The 15191-nt window shown below is 42.8% G+C and overlaps 1 protein-coding gene across 3 annotated transcripts in view; it reads right to left on the bottom strand.

Moving 5' to 3' along the window:
* Positions 1-13110, bottom strand: part of WDSUB1 (WD repeat, sterile alpha motif and U-box domain containing 1) — a 321017-nt gene extending 307907 nt beyond the window's left edge. Inside the window, exons 1-2 of one of the 3 annotated variants that reach the window (XM_078681697.1) lie at positions 12813-13109; positions 1102-1191 (exon numbers count right to left, since the gene is read on the bottom strand). The gene's annotated coding sequence lies outside the window, so the exon portion shown is untranslated. Of the gene's footprint in view, positions 1-1101; positions 1192-12812 lie in introns of all 3 variants that reach the window. The other 2 variants (XM_078681699.1, XM_078681698.1) reach the window with 2 other exon arrangements.
* Between the last annotated feature and the right edge of the window lie 2081 nt (positions 13111-15191).

Genomic DNA, 15191 nt, shown 5'->3' with positions numbered 1-15191 from the left:
AATTCTGCCCAGGCCTAGAAAGGATCTATTGCATCTCATACCTCCCACGCATTTAAAGATCCCTTGCCTCAATGCCGTGCATATAATAGTGACAGGCTGTATGTGTGCACATTAGCTCGAAACAGCATTCGAGATTGCCGGAAAGTATAAACAAATGATTGCTAATGGGGTAACATCTAGCAGTCCATCCGCTATCACAAACCTACATTCTGATCCATATTAGTGCCCCTCTCAAGAAAGAGTATTAACTGATGTAGAAACGTTGACCTTTCATGTGTGTATTTTATTCTCTTCTGCCTGTGACAAGTTTATCTTCTGAATATATGCTACATCTTTGTTGCATCGCGTAAGAGAATACTGTATTGCATATCTTTTATTCAGGGTCCCTATTCTCCTCATTTTCTACATTAAGAACTTGTATGTGTTTGGCCAGCCATCTGAATGCTTTATGTATTCCTCCTCGTTCACATAGATCTTCAATGTCACCTCTGCTCTGGCAGAAGAGACAGGCGATCACATTAATTTCCGACTAACAACCGCCCTTAGCAACGCACCAGCTACCAATTTCCTTTGGATATGTCAATAAGTCTAGTAAATTCTAGAGAACAGTGATCCCCAATAAATAATTCATCCATAAAATAAATCCAAATGGTATTTTACTCATAGTACAAAAAAAAATCAAGGCAGCATTCAAAATAACGACGCATTGGGTACTTTGTGCAGAAACGTGATCAATTCTCTCTTATCTATATGATACACACAAGCATAGGATCCATGTCTGAAGCAAAAGATTTTTTAATCCCTATGAAAATTTCGGGATCATCAGGACTCAAGAGGATAGAGGAGAAGAGGAAAAACTGAAACAATATATAATACAGCAATATATAATACAGACATGAAGATTAAGCAGAAGTATTCAAAGATAAAGACAAAAAACGAGACATACGGACATATTTACATAATGGTTTGTGGTCTCTCAATCCCTTGATGGCAGTGCAAATCACACTAAAAAAAGAAAATGAAAAGACAGAAAAGAAAAAGAAATATAGTTGTACACACAGAGAGGTCAGGGGAATGAGAGTGCCCGAAAATTAGGCTCACCTTGGAGGGGGACTGAGGGTCCAGAGAAGATGGTTCCAGCGAGTAATGGCTAGATGCTCCTTACTCCCAATAAGTTGTGTGCCAATTACACTAATGAAGGAAAAAAGAAAAACACAATAAATATGGATTTTAACATGGTGAGGTCAAGAGAGGAGAGGGGGGCCCAAAGGCCTAGAACAAATGGTGCCAGAACGTATAATCAGTGGAGTAGCTTGTAACAAAGTAGGCCCAAAAAACAATTAAATTATACTACACGGAAAGCCAGGGGGGTAAAAAGAAGACCGTCGGCAGTAAAAGTTTCATACCTAAAATGTAACTGCTGAGCATGCAGGCAAGAACCATGCGAACCCAGGAACTGCAGCAGCCGGGTGGGGAATAGGTATGCGCTGGACAAGACACCTGCACTATTCTTCAATCGGAATCAGGTGCATCTAGTGAGATTAGGCTCATATTAATAGAAGAAGAAACCTGGCTAAAGTTTAGAAGGCGTCTTTGGGGACTAAAACTTGAAAAGAAACTGGGGCAGGGTTCTGGCCGCCCATCTTGAAATGGAAGTTAAACAAGTATGAAACAAATGAGGAGGCCATATTGGGAGGGCAATGAAATTGAGGGTGTTAAAAGAGCAGGAAGTACCAATTCAAGAGGAGGTGAAAGTGACCATATTGGTGCATATGCTCATAGGAGAAATGGACAGAAAAAGCAATAGCAAACCCATGTTTGTAGAAGGGAGAGAGAAGAGAGGAAAAAAAGAGAGCGAAAGCGGAGTAAACAACCAATTGAAATCCAGTCAGACAAACACAACCAGGGCTAAAATAGCATTTACATTACACAAAGGTCAACAGAATGACTCAAAGGGATTTATTGTGGAGGTCACCCACCTGGATACAAAGTAACATTGAAATCAGTAGCCTTGAGTAAGCAAAATCCAGAAATATATACCTAGAGGCATACATGTTGCGTATTAGTGTATATGTAACAAGGACCCCCTGTATTCAAAAAGAATAAGATTCCTAGACCAGGGATAAACAATGCTTGAGAAATAACAATGTAGGCAATCATAGAGAACATAGATCAATGTCAAAATTAAACAAGGAAATTAAGCTACAACAGTGAAGTAAAATTCAGTATTTTACTGGGAATTAAGCAAAGAATCACATTTCAAGAATTGAGAAAAAGGTTCTTATTAAAAAATTCTACATTTAGAGAATTGACATAATAATAAAAACATTTTATGTATTAAAACATTTATTTTGGTAAACAACAAGTAAGAGGAAAATGAGTGGCGCCAGTGTACCCCTAAAAGGTACATTTCCACAGTTGGCGCCGGCCACGTGGGGCCCCATTGGAGACGCGGCCGTCCAAAGGAGTGGTCATGACGGAGGACTGGAATTTTGCTGAGGAAGCGCACTGCACGAGGACACCTTCGCCTTTGCAGTCCGACGTGGCTTTTCTGGTTTTTCCGATTTGACCCTCCAGGTGGTAGCCGGTCTCAACTGGGGTTTTCTTTGGCGCAATTTTGAAGAGACTATTAGGTCGACCGGAGATCAGCAGGTGGGAGTTGGAGTCTTCTGTTTGGTAAGGTCGCTAAAGCGACACTCTTGATTTGTTAAGCCTGGGCTTTTTGTTTACATTTGTTTTTTAATTTTTGCAAAAATTGAAGACAGGTAATGTGGAGATTTTTTTCTTTTAAAGTATTTTTTGTAGGAATATTTTACTAATATTTGTACAACATGCCTGCTCTCAGCCCACTCAGTAGGTGGTGTTGCTGCTCCTGTGGTACCAAAACTAGTTTAGAACAAAGTCAGCCGGCTCCCCCAGAGTGAGCGTCTAATCGAGAAATGTATGTCAAATATGATATTTCTTCCATAATGTACAGTTCGCAATGGAACAAATACACAAAAACGATTCAGATCTACAATGGCCAGTGAATGGGTCATTTGATTTTAAAAAGGTTCAATATGCAGAGCAGTGTTTATTTAAAAGAAAAAGTAGACAGGATATGTTTGATTGTGTGCATATGTCAGAGAAACAAGTGCGAGAGAAAGCGAAAAGAGCAGAAGCTATAGCAGAAAAAGAACAACGAAAAATGATACATCAAAAAGCTCTAGAATTAAAAAATAGAGAAATGAAGAAAAAAAATAGAAAAAGAAGATAGAGAACATCGATTAGAGATAAATGCCCAGTACCCTATTAGGCGCCCTATTTATCCCATAGTTAATAAACCTCAGGATGACTGCTTTTTATTAGATCGATCCCCACCCCCGTATAAATTCCCCACTCCAAGTGCCCCTGAGGATGAGGTTTCTGACGAGGAGCATTTGTCTTCAGATGAAAAAGATAAGCAAGTTGGGCGACAGACTCGCTCTACTCTGTCTAGCGCAGATACACATAAGTTGAAGGGCAGTGCTAGAGAGGAATCTCAGCGGAAGACTACAGTGACGATCCTCACAACTACAGATCAGGCTTGGGAAAATGCAAAACAGTTATATTTTTTAGAGAAGTTCTGTTGGGGATATTATATAATTGGCAGCATATCTCTGACAAATCAGGCCCAAATGATTTGAAGACAGATTATAGGCAGTTAAGAGATGGGACTTACCCTTTCAAAAATATATCTGACACAATTAGACAAGCGGGTAAATTACAGGATGATACATTACAAATGCAAAGGAATTAGCTAAAAAGCAGCAAGTAGGCCTTGAGAAAACAGAATCTCAGACAGAGAAGACGGATATTCCGGTGGATGAGAATGATCCCAGCAGTAGTGAGTCTGCTATGAGACCAATGTGTGAAGCTGCACCCCTGTATGTTCCCCCGAAGGGTGCGGGGACAAATGATGATAAAACTTCAGATGATGCAAGGGGATATTTTATATATAATTGGGTTTATACTCCTTGGAGTAGAGCTGATGTGATGGCTCTTAAAGCGGCTTTCCCAGACCCCCGGAAAAATCCTGCCACCTTCTATGAGGAGGTGGAAGGAGCCATTAGCTCTTGCACTCTGACCTTGCCAGATATTGATATGTTCTTTGGGCTTATTTTGCCTCCTAATATGTGGAGAACAATACGTAAAGTAGATGACAATGTAGCATATGGTGATACCTGGGAACATTTAGAACAAATAGATGCGGAAAGGGAGCCTGCGCAGAAACCTCAGAAGGAGAGATTAGATCTTCCTAAAGCTATTGGGACTAAGTTAAAGATTCTCATACCCCCTAAGAAAATAGATTGGACTACTTTAGCGTCCTGTAAACAGAAAACGGATGAGTCAGTTTCTGACTTCTTTTAAAGGTTTGAGGAAATATTCCATGATTTTAGTGGTCAGTCATTGCCGATGATACAGGTAAGCATTTGTTTATTGATAAATTTGTCGCTAATATGTTACCGGAAATAGCTAGTCGCTTAAAGGCCAGCGAGAGTTCTTGGACCACGTCTTCCCCAGTTTCCCTTTTGACTATGGCCCAATATTATGAGCCGCAAGAACAGGAAGCAAAAGGCAGGGAGGATAAGAACGTTAAGGAGTTAAAGACAAAAATGATGTTGGCTCAAGTATGTGGGCCACCATTTAGGGGAGGTGAAAGAGGCGGACATGTAATGTATACACCTGGAGTGCCCCCTCTTCCTCAAACAAATGTGTCCCCTGACCTGTGTGCTTATTGTAAAGAGTCTGGACATTGGCGTTCTGAGTGCTCTCTTTTGCGAGGTCAGCAGTATCAGGGGCAGTATGAGAGGACGCCCAGGGAATTCAGGAAACAGGGGGAGTATGGGAGCTCGCCCCAGATTTGAAGCAGTAGAACAAGGACCAAATTACTCTAATACTTTTGATAGACAAAATCAATATCAAATGTCTGATTATTCTGCTGATGCCCTTGCAGATTCTGCTTATGCATAGGAAAGCCTAGGATGGGGTAAGGAACCGGTTGAGGTGCCAGTAGAACAAATGGGTCCTTATGTTGATGCAAACGTCTTGTGGTCTACTGATCGGTTTCTGGTTGATACATGGGATACTCGTAGTGCTCTGTCTAAAAAATTTGTTCCTAGGACTCCCCTGTCCGGCACAATGATAACATCGATAGGATTCGATGGGACACCTACACCTAGCCCACTTTCACAGCCACTTGAATTCAGACTTGATACATTTACTGCAGCATGCCCATTTTTGCTCTCCCCTACCACACCGGATAACATTGTGGGTATCGATATGCTTAAATATTTTCATGCCACAATACGTTGTTCTCCGGAAGGTGTGCGTGTTATTTTGAATGCCAATGATCCAATGGTTGAGAGGTCTTGCCTTATCAATGAGGATGTCACTCTGGCATCCTTACCCAGTACTTTGTGGGCTAAATCAAATACTGATGTGGGTCAACTAGTTATTCCACCTGTACATATTCAAGTACAGGAGGGTGTTTTATTGCCTCACCTGCCCCAATCGAAAATCTCTTCAGAAGGTGAAGAAGCATTGGCACACATTGTTCAGTATTTGATCAAAGTGGGGGTGGTGGAAGAGGTCCCCTATAACACTTGCAATAGCCCTATTTTTCCTATTTTGAAAAAAAAGACACGGACACTTAAATTTACAGATTCATTACTGATTTGCGAGAAGTTAATAAAATTGTAGTGCCCCAATATCCAGTAGTTTCTGATATCCCTACACTTCTCACTATGGTCCCTCCTACTGCCACTACATTTTCGGTGATCGATTTGAAGAATGCTTTCTTCTCGATACCCACTCACCCTGAGAGCCGTTATTTGTTCGGGTTCACCCTGAAAAATACATCATATCGGTTCTGTAGAGCTCCACAGGGCTATACAGAGAGTCCCAGAATTTACAGTCAGGCATTAAAAAGGCAGCTGGATTCCTTTTCTGTACCAAAAGGGGAGGCTCTTATTCAATACATCGATGACATCTTGTTAGCTGCAGATATCCCCGCGCATAGTGAAGAAGGAACACTGTTATTGTTATAATTTCTTGCCTCTCACAATCACAAAGTCTTGCAAAAGAAATTGCAATTTGGTAGACATCAGGTTACCTATTTAGGTCACCTCCTGTCTATGGGAGGACGTGCACTTACACCAGACCGCATTCAGACTGTTTTAGACACCCCTGTGCCCCGTACTCAGAAGGATGTTCGTGCACTGATTGGCCTCACTTCTTTTTGTAGGCAGTGGATCCCTAGTTTTCACACATTATTAAAACTTTGTTGGCCCTTCTGACTAAAGACACTCCGATGCCCCTCCCATGGACTACTGAATGTCAGAATGCCTTCCAACAGTTACGCCAAGCTCTTTGCTCTGCACCAGTATTAGGAACTCCAGACTACACTAAGACTTTCACACTCTATGTACATGAGAAGGAAGGTTGTGCCCTCTCGGTTTGAACACAAACACACGGTGATAAGCAACGTCCTTGTGCATACTTCTCAGCTGTCCTTGACCCAGTCGCCTGGATGTTTCCGAGCAGTGGCAGCAACGGCTAGATCAATACGTCAGAGTGAAGGAATAATTTTGTCACATAAACTGCTTGTGTTAGTACCCCATTCTGTTGATGCTTTACCAAATCAAACGAAAACACAGCATTTGACTAGTGCCCGCTTGACAGGATATGAATTGACACTTTTGGCCCCTCATATTACACTGAAAAGATGTTTGACACTAAACCCTACCACACTGTTGCCATTTCCATCTACTCAGCCACGTCACATTAGTCACATGATTGTATATTCCTTACTGAAGAGCAAACAAAAGGCGGCATTGACCTACAAGATACACCTCTCTCTAGTGTTGATGGGTAGTTATGGGTTGACGGCTTATGTCTAAAATTGCCTGATGGCACTATATCTGCTGCCTATGCGATTACATCATTTCATACAGTAATTGAAACAGCTCGCATTCCACAGAAGTCAACCCAAGCGGCCGAATTGATTGCACTAACGAGAGCGTGTGAGCTTAGTACAGGCTTACTTGTTAACATTTTTACCGACAGCCAGTATGCTTTCGGGGTGGCACACAATTTTGGCAGCTTATGGAAAGAAAGGGGCTTTCTCACCTCACATGGGACACAGATAGTGCATGGAGAATTGGTACATAATCTCCTTACTGCCCTAACCTATCCTAAGAAAGTGGCAATTGTTAAGTGTAGTGTACACAAGAAAGTAACTGATAAAATAGGAGTAGGTAATGCCTTTGCAGATCACACAGCACGTGAAACCGCAATGCAGCGAAGTACCACATCCATGTATGTAGTAAAGTCACAAGCTGAACGTTGGCATACATTGTTTTTTTTATTATAGACAGTCATATGTCTATTTTTAATTATGATGATTGTTGAGTTTTTATAACAATAAAACACATTTTCTACTTATTTTTCAATGGAATAAAGACATGACCAAATGGAAGTTACCCACAGCTTACTTATACCCCATGATTCACATGGGCCGGCACACATTGGTGCATCCTCAATGGCAAAACAACTCATGCAAGTTTGGTATCATCCTGATATTGCTGGTACTGCTAAAAAGATGGTCTAGTCTTGTTTGGTCTGCCTTTCGTATAATCCTGGAAAGGGAACACGAACTCCAACAGGAGGGTTTGCGACACCAACTGCACCTTTTGAGGTCACTCCTAAAGGAGTTCTTCCCTCGATTCGGCATTTGTCTGGTATTTTGGAGTGACAACAGACCTCATTTCATTGGGAAAGTTGTCGAATACGTAATAAAAGGGTTGGGGATTAAGCAGAAATTTCATGCAGCTTTTCATCCACAATCAGTAGGCTTGGTGGAACGTTATAACTCCACCCTGAGATTGAAATTGGCTACAATACAGACTTCGACGTCTTTGAAGTGGCCTGATGCCCAGGCCCTAGCACTACTTTCTGTCAGTTCAATACCACATACATGATCTGGCCTTACGCCATATGAGGTTGTGTTTGGCAGTCCTATGAATATTTGGGGAATCCCTAAGCCTCGCCCTATACATGATGTACCCCATGTGTTGATGAGTGACTATTTGTCCCATTTAACTGACAGCTTGTCTTCTATTTATCAGCAGGTACAGGAAGGCCTTCCAAACTGGTCGCAAGGTGATGGCCATGATCTGCGGCCTGGTGACTTGGTCTTGACAAAGTTGTTTCAACAAACCACCAGTTCCCTGGCACCCCGTTGGCATGGACCAGAGCAAGTCCTCTTGGCTACCAGAACTGCGGTACGAGTGACCAACCGGAAGAATTGGGTGCATGCTACCCACTGTTGTAAAGTTCCGCATGCCCTCGTGAGCCCAGCAGTGCTGACAGATCACCTCGGCAGCCTGGTCACCGAGAGAGGACGAGCTGTGTCACCTGAAAAGACCTGAGGAAGTCTTCCCGGACCCCACGATCCCTGGTACATCTAGATATCTGCTTCGATCCAGGAAGAAAGACCTTTCAGCGCAGAAAGAGACTGTTTGAGCGACTGTCCTGGGTGGTTAAAACTGACTATATCTTTGAGTCCAAGTTTCTCAAATGTGAAAATTTCTCCCCTTGAAGTAAGTGTTGGAGGAGAGAATGTCAAAAGGGGGCATACATTGGTCAAAAGGTGGACCCTTCTGCGAGGAGAAAAGAAGGGCTTTTTGAGTAAAGTCATTCTGAGGAATGATAGTGTGTGAGATGACTAATTAAAAGAGCAATAATTAGCATTTTCTCTATTCGAGCAGGACCCCACTAGCTGTATTTTTGGCGGGTCTGTTGATCTCAACTAACTTTATACTCTAAGTGGGTGTCATCATAAGGGCACCTTACCATTACCAGGTAGCAAATTAGAATAAATTGTCCAGAGACGAGCATCAGGTGTAGAGTTTGAAGTAGCATCTTCTTCTGACAGGCTATACGCCTTAGTATACTAATCAGTTTTCTCACTAGATATATTTTGCGAAGAACATTGCTAACCTGACTTAGATATAGGTGTTTATTGATTCCGTTTTATTATACCTCCTCAAATGTTATTTTTGTATCTCATATACCTTTCATTGCTTGATTGTATTGCATTCTGTATTTTATGCTATGTTTTGGTTTCAATAAACTTGAACTTAAAAAAAACATTGCTAACCTCCACTATAGCTCTGGAATGTTCAGCAATGTTTATTATTGCCTCAAGGGATTCCCATATGTCGCTGGTCGCTGCCACGATTGTGTAATGTTTGCCAGGGTGTGGTTCTTGGTCTAGGTCACTTCCAGTGTGCTTACAGAGAGTGCCCTCTACATTACAGTCAGCTGCTCCTACTGTGGTCATACGCATCACTGGAGAGCTCTGTATTTTGGGTCCGCCCAACATGAAGAGCTACATATGGCTTCAACCTCTCCAAGCACTCTTCTCAAGCAGGCGTGAGAGACCCCAGATAAATACCACAGTATGATGTTGCAGTTTGTCAGGAGGAGAGGGAAACACCCTCACACCTGCCCACACTTTGTGGCCCCTGATGTTCAGGTCTGCACAGCCCCAATAGGGATGCACTCCCACCCATCAGTGGCTCTGTATGCCAGCAGGTATGCTCCACTGGGACTAGGATTTTCACTCTCCCAGAAAATTATGCTGGCCATTTGCTCATATTTTAAAGAATATGAAAGGGCGGACATGTGATACTTCAATAGGAATTTATGTAAAATTCTCAATATTTATTGCCAACATGGCTTTTCTGCCTCTGATTGCTTTAATTATCAACCAGAGAGCACTTAGATAGCTCTAGAACCCTTTTTAAAGTGTTTTCTTCTTGTATTTGTTGTCTCAACGATGTACTAATAAGGGGGGGGAATGCAGCCTTTAGGTCCTTTCCCAAATTTTTTAACCAGCCTGAACAGTAAAATACTGGTCACGCCAATACAAAAACAGACAGGTGGCAACTCTAAATTGGTCCAGTAAACAGATCTTCCACTGCACAGCTTTTCTGACATTGTTGACCCCCATGCACCCACGAATCATGGTGCCTAGATGATGTGGGCTCTGCTGGTCTCAGCAGTGGCAGCCTCAGTCTATGTGGTGCCTAACACAGCGACACGGCTCAGGGCAAACATAGCATCCTATGCTTCTCCAGCCATCTACCACCTTATGGCTGCCTCACCAACATCTGGTTAATCAATGCAGTTCTGGTGGCAGGCCCCAGACCAGACACAGTCCCATTTACTCAGCCGTCGGCCCTCAGCAACACAGCCCAGCAAGCTCCACCTCTGGCCACCAGGTCTCAGGATTGACTGTGACATCTGCACTGCATTCAGGCCCATGTCATCCTCCAAATCCTAGCCCCTCTTCAGCGGTCCTCTGAGGATATCGTGGCATCCCAGGAATCCATAGTCAGCTGTCCCAGGAACCAGTGGTGCAGTCCTCCGGGTCACTGCTACAGTGGTCTCAGTAGGCCTCAGCCCCTCTCAGGTCACAAAGCCGGCTCCGGCCATCCTTTCTGCGTTCGCTGGCCCACCTTGTCTCCTTGACCCTGTGTATGCTTCTGTATGTCGCCCCACTTCAGGGTGTGACATCCCAGAGAAGCTGCAAACAACCATCTCAGGCACTAGTAGCTTGGATATTCAAAAGAACTTTAGACCCCAGCCGGCCTCATCTATAGATCACCCATGCCCTAGACCGCTTTCACACCTCCATCTGCATGCGCCTACAGAGATTCACTGCCTTGTCCATGACCCTTTCAGAAATCAGATAGTAGCAAGCAAGCCTTCTCAATCAGATAGGTGACTTGCTCTATGTTACCTTTTAGTCGGCTGGGGGAAATCAAGTTCTTTCCATAAGGAGGACTGAAACCAAGAAACAGACATCATTACACTTGAAAATGTGTCAACCCATCGCCTGCACAAAAGGGATATAAGCCCTGAATGGTAAAGTTTGTACTCTGTTTTTCTTTCATTGAAGAGAAAGTTTGGACTCCGGAAACTACATCTCTGCCCCCCAAAACAACAAGATACCATTCTCCATTAACTTTCTTTCTTTATTCAAGAGAAGCTTAAGTCAAGAATTCAGAACTCCAACATGGTACTTTACTGTAAAAACCATGTTTTCAAATGTGCAGTCTTTACAATGGCTTTCAAAACCCTTAACGAGGTAACGATTCGACAGCAGCAGTGCCGCTGTCCCTGTAACGCTATGTGCTGGACTAAATGAGCACTTGCTGTCGTTTAAGGGAGCCTAGAAACCCTCTTGTGCAAAAGTGCACTTTGCTAATATGTAAAACTACCTCAAAGCTCCAACATCCCTTGGGGCCCAAGGATGCGGCTAGGAAACCAAATGAAACTTGGATAAACATCCTCGATTTCCGCTTTTGATGTTAATAAAAGCGCTGAGGAACTGTTATATATATTTCATACCACTTGGTTTGGTTTCCGATTGTGATTTCATCAATTTGGGTAAAGATGGGCTCCTTAGGGGCTAGAAGCCTATACAACCCCATGTAAGTAGGCCCTGGCAGGTATGATCCGCTGGGTACAGTGTTTTAACAGGAGCACATTTGCCATACCATTGTACGTCTTGGCCCACCAAATAGCGAGTGAGACACTAACTGCACGTTTTCCCCCTCTGAGGTGCACAACCCCTGAATGTGTTGTGGTTGTTATAATAAACTGCAGAAGTCTGGTGAAAACCATGTGATAAAGACTCGCAGGGTGCGCTATTACTACAGCTGTTAAAATGCAGAGGTAAGTCAAATTAGCAACATTTCAGCATTGGGCTCCTTTTAGAGCCTATACGGCAATTCTATTTCAGCACTGAAGAATTTAGAATCTTGCAGTCCACTGATGTGGGAGCGCTGGTGGCTTCATTTTATAAACAAATGAACGGGGAGAAAAGATCAATCAGAGAACATAAGGGTCCAATTTACGATATACAGTTCAGATGCATAGTGTCCTGGAGGGTGGCTCGTGACCTGAGGGTCTAGATTACAGAGCAACATCCAGGTAACGGTTGAAAAGTGAAGCAAAACAACATATGTAAATTTGATAAACCCATAAAATATTTGATATGGCGTAAAATGAAGTGATAGGAATAAAGTGAAGGGAGAAAGATAAAAGGAAAAAGAAGGGACACCAGTAGGTGTAGAGAAAAAAACATATGTATCGGTGGGTAAAATCCAAGGGATGTGTTTCAATATGATTAATGCTATGTTCAATTTAAAAAAGGGGGAATTCCGTAATATCGGGGGTATTTATATGATGCAAGTACAGTGTATTTTTGTTCTATTTAGAATGTGTTAGGTAAAAGCTCTGTATTCTAGATTCCAGAGAAAAGTATGGGTAGATGAAATATTAAGGGCATTCTTGTAATAAGGGCTGATGATTCTGTCATGCTGTGGAGAGGTTGCTAATAATAAAGCACGCTTAATCCTTTCGATTACTATTCGTCCTGATTTATTTATGTTAAACTGCTACAACACCTCGTGCCCCTGCACCCAATTGGCAAGTTACAGGAACATTTTGCCCCAGTTCCAGCACTGCTAGTGTGTAACAGAGTGGATAAGCCCATATCAACCACATAATACGTTCTGCAATAACAGGCAATACACCTATAGTGCGTAGTATAAAGTAGGTGTTAATTAATAACGAAACACATCGGAAGACCTTGGAGGATAATGAGAATATTTTAACATCCTTTTGGATTGTGACAAAGTTTTATAATTTTGTAACACCCTGATTAATTAACAAATACAGACATATATAAAAGGCAGCCAACAATAACCAATGCTCACCTTAAACTCCCTAAAATATTGGAAACAGGAAACGGCGAGATCCCGACTTGAGAGACCTCTTTAGATGGAAAAAGTTGAGAAAACGCCAAGAAACAAACAGTCAGGTATTTTTTCTATTGCTGGATTTTGATCTGCTTCCGGGTATGCGCGAATGAAAAGGGGCGTGTTTAATCAATCCGGGGCATGCTCGCGGAAAAAAGTCAGAAGGGAAACCGCATAGGTATTCCTCTCCAAATGCTGTAGCCGAAATCAGTATATAAAGGCATGGGCTTAAATTAGTTAAGATAAGAAGATGGTTTACTTATTGCCAGTTTGTGAACGGTGCTAATGAAAGGGCTTGAAGGCAGTACTGCGATTGGTTAGCAATAAAAACATGATGGCCTGCACTGCAAATCACGAGTCGGACGTCTCAGGAGACCCGCCCAACTGCTTAGCTCGTGAGCGCGTAGAAAGAAATAGGTACTGCGTGTACGGAATCAGTACCTGTGGTGACAAACTGACCCCAGGGGTATATCTGGGGCTCCCGCAAGTGCAGCCACACGTACTGGAGGAAATCGAGACCTGTTGCCTGGCATAAGTGGTTGGAGGAGGGCAGGACGCAATGAAACTGTGACCAGATTTCGAAAAGGAACTGCGGTTAGTTATCAGGTGTTAACTGTGAATCACAATGTGGCAGCTTTACTGGCAGCAAAAAATACACTCCTTAGTGGAACAAATTCCATCGCACAATAAAGACACTCCACACATTTCTGCTCATAGCATAAAAGGTCACTTTATTACTAGGACAGCCAAAGACAGATTCCACACCTTACGTTTATTAAAACACCCACCTTTGTACCTTTTTTCCAAAACCTTTTTCCCCCAACTGTTTTTTCATCACCATTGCCCAATGATTTCATCATTTTTCCAAAACTGTTTATATCCCAACCAAAGTTTTTCTTCCAACTTTTCTTTTCCCTTATCCACCTACCCTCCCCCCACCCCCCAGAGAGAAAGGATATGTCCGCTCTAGACTATCCTATCCCCCCAAAACACGCCACCCAGGAAAACCCCCAGTGTTTTCCTGCCCCACCCCAAACCTGCAAATATAAACAACAAACATTTTTTTTGTTTTATACTTCTTTGTGAGAACACCACAGATCAACCCCCCACAGCTTTGCCAGCACATCACGCAGTTCCATTAGATAATAAGCTTGCCCCATCTGCGACAGGTGTACCCCATCGCACCTGAACAAATGGAGCATCTCACTTGAAAAATGTTCATGCACCACCGTGATACCCATTGCCTTGCAAAAAACTGACATTGCTCTGTTCAATTTCCGACTGGCTTTTTCCACCGATGAGTGTAGCCTAGCCCCTCTCCATTGGTGTCTGTATACAAAACCAGTCCACGCAACCCTTGTTCCAACCCAATTTTGTTTCAGCACTGCCAGATCCAACTTCATTTGTTTTATCAAGGTGAGGCCTGACAATTCCACCAAATCGTTCTCTCCCAGGTGTATAATGAGAAGATCCGGGATTCCCCACTCAGCGGACAGCTTTGACAGCAACGGAAAAAGGTCTTTCCACCTCATACCACCCACACCTTTCCACAAAACCTCATGATCTTTCCCATACAAACCCAAACCCCTTCCACAGATTTGCTGTTCTGCAAAAACTGATGACCATTTAATCAAGGAATGGCCCACAATCCATGTCCGTTTTTCCGTGGGAAATCCAAAACTCGACCTAAGATGAAAAAACCCACAATTAACTAAAATACGAGAAAATAACTGTATGTCATTATCGAACATATCTGTAACAACAGTTGGACTTCCACCTCCCAATGCGCTGTATCTCCTCTCTCCCCCAGCCCAATCTGGCAGCCTCCGTAGCCGCACCTATCCTAAAAGAATGTGTCCCAAAGCATTGAGGATTTTCCCCCACCAATGAAAGCCCTTTTCTCAGTACTGATAAAAACTGAAAACCAGACAACTGTCCCCCTTGTTCATGGCAAAAAATTACCCCAGAACGGAAAACACTTTACTTAAAAAAGGAATCCCACTCCCCCAACGGGCAACAACCCACAACCCCACTCGCTTTCAACTGAATCCAAGTTCCAACCCCTCTTTGGTCTGTCTTTGACTGTCTCAACCTGATCTGTAAAACTTCTCCATTCCCAACCCGAATGTCCGATGTCTGAATCCCAAGTTGATTCCGTAAACCCAAAAGTTCCGAAACCCGGAACGCCCCGAAGAACATCCAGATCATGCACAACTTGAACCTAGCTAGTTCTCATTCATTATAGCTATTAAAGACAACAAGGGTCCTCAGGAGATTCAATAGAAAAAACAATGAACTTACAGACCACAATCGGTACTATAGTCAAATTTCCAGACC

The sequence above is a fragment of the Lissotriton helveticus genome, chromosome 3_1 (assembly GCF_964261635.1).
Source record: "Lissotriton helveticus chromosome 3_1, aLisHel1.1, whole genome shotgun sequence".
Taxonomy (NCBI): domain Eukaryota; kingdom Metazoa; phylum Chordata; class Amphibia; order Caudata; family Salamandridae; genus Lissotriton; species Lissotriton helveticus.
This window is presented reverse-complemented; position numbering and strand designations above follow the sequence as displayed.